Source organism: Salvelinus namaycush, chromosome 27, assembly GCF_016432855.1.
Source record: "Salvelinus namaycush isolate Seneca chromosome 27, SaNama_1.0, whole genome shotgun sequence".
In the NCBI taxonomy this organism is placed as follows: Eukaryota; Metazoa; Chordata; class Actinopteri; order Salmoniformes; family Salmonidae; genus Salvelinus; species Salvelinus namaycush.
In genome coordinates this window covers 33,193,761-33,200,439 of record NC_052333.1, presented here as the reverse complement: position 1 = coordinate 33,200,439, position 6,679 = coordinate 33,193,761, and positions in this window count along the sequence as shown.

Sequence of the window (6,679 nt, the reverse complement as noted above, 5' to 3'; positions counted from 1 at the left end):
TCAGGATGAAGAGAGCGAGAGCGGCACTTACTAGTTAGATGGAACAAGGACTCTCTCACATTAATTTGTGTGTTTAGCACTAAATGCTCTTCTATTGAATGCCAGGGCTGCCTGGCTCGTCACTGCTGCTGCTGGAGGAGAGGACAATTGCCCTTCGCTCTGTAGCTGAGAAATATGTGGCTTCAACAAAGGACTTCCGTCAAAGGCATAGACGTCACTGCCCTCTTTGAAATCGACAGTGTAGAATAAAAAGTTAGGCTAACAACCGTATGTTCCTTGCTTTGCTGCTTAGTCAAATTGCCATCAAAGGTAGATATTTTTCACTGTTTCCAAAGAGGGTTTCATACGATGTCATAAATCCTCTGATCAAATGATGTTGTACAGGTGGCCTGATGTTGTGTAATGCGTTCTCCTATCATAACTGTCTGCGTTGACTGGTTCACTTTCATCATATCCTCTTTGAAGGACACAAGCCAGCCTCATTGAATCAAAACCACAAAATTAAGATTCATGGCTTGGCTCATATCCACATTGTCCTAAACTAAACGATAGGCAATTATTTATAAAATGACCCCCTGGAAATCTGTGTTTAGCTGTTGATATTGGTCACGGCCATTACATTAGTCATTAGCCACAAGAGAAGCATGTGTAGTTCTCTCTCTCTCTCTCTCTCTCACGCCTCCTCTAAAGGCCCATTTAGTACGTCTAACTAGGGTGTGATCATTCCTATTAGTTATTATGATCAGAGCACTGACTTTCTGTACGCACTACTGACTGATGCTTTCAGATGCCTTTGCTCTCTTTATTTAGTCTCTCTCTCATTCTCTCTGGCAATTGTCATTCTGATCCCTTTACTCTCTCTCTCTCTCTCTCTCTCTCTCTCTGTCCCCCTTTCTCTCTTTTCTAATGCTGCTCTAAAAGGCCGTGTGTTATCAGTGACGCACAGCCAGGCCCAGGACTCTCTGTTGTGTAAAAGGGGAGAACAATACCAGTTTGAAAAAAGAGATCTCTACAAGGATGCGTGGTACTTTAAAACTTTTTAAGCGCTGTCCAAGGTGCTGACATGGCACATTATGCAAGCACCCCCATCAAAGGTTGCTAAATATCAGTGGGTTTTTATGGAAGCGCTGCTGTCCAATGTTCTAAAGTATCAGTGGAAAGGCTTGGATGCACCAAGGTTGCTATGTGTCATCCATTATTAATATTGTAGATGCACTGTCCAAGGTTCTGAAAAATCGGACAGAAACTGAAGTTGCAGTAGTCAGGCTGCCTAAATGTTAGACGGCTACTTGCTGTCCAAGGTCCTGAAAAGCAGTTCTGCTGTATGTAGGTTGTCATGGCTGAGAATGTGCTGTCCAAGGTCTCGAAGCTGCAGCAATTGCTCTAGGCCAGGGCTGCCCAACTCTCTTCCTGGAGTCCAACCCTAATATAACACACCTGATTCTACTTATTAGCTGCTCAACAAGACCTTAACTAGCTGAATCAGATCTGCTAAATTAGGGTTGGACTGAAAACCTACAGGACAGTAGATCTCCAGGAAGAGGGTTGGGCAGCCCTGCTCTAGGGTGCTGAACTACCGCTCTAGCTGTTTGCTGTCTATGGTGCTGAAAGGAGTCTAGACTCTCAATATCCTTTGTGTCCTTAATGCCCTGGCTTGTTTTCTAGAAGCTGCTGTGTTTAAAGTTACAGGATAAAAACATGTTGTCCTACAAGCTTAATTCCTGAACAGATGGTATCAATGCACTTACGAAAATATGTTTTATCAGTTGGAAATATTATGCGACAATGGCACTTTTGAGATTAGCCAAATCCCCAAATATAATGTGGGTTGTTATTACTTTAAGTGCAGATATTCAAGTATGTAATCACCTCATTTTCCTCTAGTGGGTTTATGTTCTAAAGTTATGTCCAAGAGTAAATCTCAACTACAGTGGCTATTACCTCCTTTATAAAAGTTCTACATTTGCTTTATGAGTAGTGCGTGACCCTAGGGATTTCGATGCATATCTCTCATTCTGATAGTTTAATTGAACATTCTAAAACATCAACCCCCCCCCAAAAAAAAAAGAATTTGTATCCATTTCTGCATTTCCTGCATCTGAGATCATTTCCACACTGTCACGTAGGGCTGCACGATATGGGCAAAAAAATCTAAAACTTATTTTTAACATATGTTGCAACTGATTTTATTTGGAATCATGCGAACTGTTGGAATCATGCCAAAACATATAGATTGTTCTAATTCTACACTTTGAATACAGTGTTTGACATGACAACAAATGAAAATGCCGGGGAGGAGTTATTGTGACAGAGTAGGAACCTAAGTGTTGGTCAGTGTTTCCTAGGGGACCCTATAATCTTTGGCTATATTAAATATGTAGCTAACATATTCATGTTTCGCCTATTCCTCTTTGATTTAAAATATACTGTTGCACAAACAACATATTGATTTAGGCCTACACCATCACTGGTATCAGGCTGCATAGCTAGCTACGTTTGTTCTTACTACATTTATTAGCTAGCTAGCCAGAAAACTAGCGGTTTAGCATTAGCGGCTAACACGACTTAGCCACAACTTGCTAAGAAAAGACTGAAGCTGTTTGCAGATGTAAGAAACACAAACTAAATGTGTAATTTTATAGAGCGCTTGTGGATATATATTAAGAAGCAAAGTGGAAACAGCATCGTAGTCATCAACATTGTTGCATGTGCTGCATTGACCATGCAGACTGAACGCAAGTGTCTCTGGTCGAGCAACAACAAATACGCTCCATGAGTGACGGGGTGGGACTAGGGAGGGAGGGAGAGAGAGAGTACTTAAGTAGCAGCGTGAACTATAAAAATGGACGTTACAAACGGGGTATTGCATGTAATCAAGACTAGGCTGAAATACTTTGAGGAAAAATTTTGAAAATAATTAGGTTTTATTGTCACATACACCAGCTCACTATGACTGTGATATGGGGTTGTCTCACCTAGCTATCGGAATAGAGGTGCATCTGTAAGTCGCTCTGGATGCGAGTGTCTGCTTACTGACTGAAATGTCTGATGATATGACAAGTGGTGTTTGATGCAGACTGGCGAGATGTAACGACATTTGACTTCGACTAACCTAATGCTATTCTCCCTCCTTCTTTTCCTTTCTTTCAGTGGTCCTGCTGAACTCTAAAGAAACTCAGGCAGAGCTCGGTTGGACGTCGTACCCCTCCAATGGCGTGAGTGTACCAGCCTGTTGTATACTTTTGAATGTACATGTTTGTGTGTATTTCTGTGAGTTTGCGCGTGTGCATGATTGAATGCATGTGTCCATGCATATCGGAAAAGGTGTGTGTATGTCTGTCTGTCTGCCAGTGTACATCTACACTACAGCTGGGACGATAAACCAGAAATGATTGACACCAACCATACCGATGACTTACCACAGGCATTTTGCTGATGCCGTTCATTGCGATAAGTAGTCTATACTAGAGAAATGTGAAGTTTTATCATGAAATAAGTTTGCTAATATTGGTGATTGTTAACGGGACAACTGATGGCTACAACCATCTAACTAGTAGTAGCTGAAAGGAGAGGTGTGGTGCACATTAATGTTATAAACGTATCGTTCGGTTTATTGTTATCGCATCAATTTATCACAATATGGCCTAGCTCTTATCGACACTCACTTTGTGCCACGGAGTAGTCCAGCTTGCTTAAAGCTCGAACTGAGAGCAGGTCCCCTGGCCTCAGTGGGCATAGTTCCAGGGAGCACCCAAATGGACTGTGAGTGGACAGCTGTCCCCACCTCTCTGCCCCTGTACCTTCCTCCTCCTTACCCTCGCTCACCCTCCCTGAACCAAACAGAGCAGAGCTCGTCACTTCACGCTAATCGATGGCCTAATCCTGGACAGGATGTCACTGCACCCACTGCCAGAGACACACACGCAGCCACATAAATTGTCCCCTCCGCTATCGATTTGGCTTGTAAAAACCACACGCTAACTTATGAGTGACTGGAAGATAAATAATAGCCGGTGGAGGAACGTTTTTAAGAATCACTGAAGACGAAGTGGTTTTTGAAGTCACTGGCTATCATTTATCTTCCACTCATACGTTTTGTCACTGAACTATAAGACTGTGAATGATTTATCATGCTCTTTTATGAATCGATGGGGCTTCAACTTTTGAAGTGGAAATGAATGGACTTGTCCAATTCATATACTTCAGCCAGACTGCTGAAGTATGTGAAGCGTACGTTTTAAAGTCATTGCAGTGCAGCAGTCTTTCGTAACTCGTTGTCTGTCACCAAACCACAAGACCTAGGCTTAGATAAACTACCCCAGTCCAATGTTGCTGCTATAAATCAACTTGTGAAAGCTAGATTTAGTCAATGGATGGATACAGTTCCACTGAAGCTAACACACACACACACACATTCTGAATCATGTTGAGTCTGTGTCACCATAGACTTAGCAGCACCCAGAACCATACCATTACCAAATTGGCTGGTTCTTCAATGATAAAAGGAAATCTCCATATCCATCCTTAAATTGGTCAATTGGTATAAGTCAGACTTAAACATAATATTTCTTTACCGAAACTAATTGAACACTTCCTGTGTTTCCTACAACTCACTGTGATACACAGGCTACGTATTTGTGTGTGCCGATGAAACCGTGAATGTGCCCAAAATGGTGGGAGGCAGAGTGGTGTGAGGGGACTAGCCCTTCAGCACAGGCGCATGTTCCCAAAGCATCTCGCCTCTTATTCATTTGTGATTTATAAGGCAAAACTGATCCTAGATCAGCACTCCTACTATGAGAACCTTAATTAATACATAGCCAGGAGTTTTTCGTGACCCTGTGACCTGACCAGGAACAGGTCCTGACCCTTGTGATGTCAATTAAACATTACACAATACAGAAGGGCATTTTTCGATAATCTATTTCAACATGTTCAGTTGTTTGGCTAGCTAATTCAGTCCCACTAGGGCGTTTAGCAGAGCTGCAGCGTTGCTCATTCAGCACACATGGTGAGTCAGTTTTACCTGCAGTCCAAAATGATGACAGCCATGTGGGCACGTCTCCTGCAATCTGTTCTTTATTTACCCAGTTAATTCTGGACGTGGCAGCCATTTGCATTTTCCCTCCCCATAGTGTCAGTGGGCAGCTGTGAGCTGCTTACAGCTCTATAGTCTCTGTGGAGGCCCGCCACTGTAGTTTGTCTTTCTCTCTGTTGTGGGGAGAGGGAGGCACACACACACACACACACTGGAGGCTCATTTACTCCTCAATACCATGTGTGGTTTTGTCTGTGGAGAGTGGAGACACATTAACACACACTCTGGAGGATCATTTAGTATTTCTCTTACTTCACTAGTACAGAACCCTAGTGCCAGTCTCTGCAGGCACAAAGCCACACGTGATATTTCCATGATATTTACCCTCTGTCTGGATTATAATGTCATACAGTTGACCCACAACAACTTCCATTTTGTTGTGGGTCAACTGTATGACTTCCCAATATATACACAGTTGAAGTCGGAAGTTTACATACACCTTAGCCAAATGCATTTAAACTCAGTTTTTCACAATTGCTGACATTTAATCCGAGTAAAAATTCCCTGTCTTAGGTCAGTTAGGATCACCATTTTTATTTTAAGAATGTGAAATGTCAGAATAATAGTGATTTATTTCAGCTTTTATTTTTTTCATCACATTCCCAGTGGGTCAGAAGTTTACATACACTCAATTAGTATTTGATAGCATTGCCTTTAAATTGTTGGGTCCCAAACCTTTCGGATAGCCTTCCACAACCTTCCCAAAATAAGTTGGGTGAATTTTGGCACGTTCCTCCTGACAGAGCTGGTGTAACTGAGTCAGGTTTGTAGGCCTCCTTGCCCGTGCACGCTTTTTCAGTTCTGCCCACAAATGTTCTATAGGATTGAGGTCAGGGCTTTGTGATGGCCACTCCAATACCTTGACTTTGTTGTCCTTAAGCCATTTTGCCACAACTTTGGTAGTATGCTTGGGGTCATTGTCCATTTGGAAGACCCATTTGCGACCAAGCTTTAACTTCCTGACTGATGTCTTGATGTTCTTTCAATATATCCACATAATTTTCCTACCTCATGATGCCATCTATTTTGTGAAGTGCACCAGTCCCTCCTGCAGCAAAGCACCCCCACAACATGATGCTTCCACCCCTGTGCGTCACGGTTGGGATGGTGTTCTTCGGCTTGCAAGCATCCCCCTTTTTCCTCCAAACATAATGATGGTCATTATGGACAAACAGTTCTATTTTTGTTTCATCAGACCAGATGACATTTCTCCAAAAGGTACGATCTTTGTCCCCATGTGCAGTTGCAAACCGTAGTCTGGCTTTTTTATGGCGGTTTTGGAGCAGTGGCTTCTTCCTTGCTGAGTGGCCTTTCAGATTGTGTCGATATAGGACTTATTTTACTGTGGATATAGATACTTTAGTACCGGTTTCCTCCAGCATCTCCACAATGTCCTTTGCTGTTGTTCTGGGATTGATTTGCACTTTTCGCACCAAAGTACGTTCATCTCTAGAAGACAGAACGTGTCTCCTTCCTGAGTGGTATGACGGCTGCGTGGTCCCATGGTGTTTATACTTGCGTACTATTGTTTGTACAGATAAACGTGGTACCTTCAGGGGTTTGGAAATTGCTCCCAAGGAT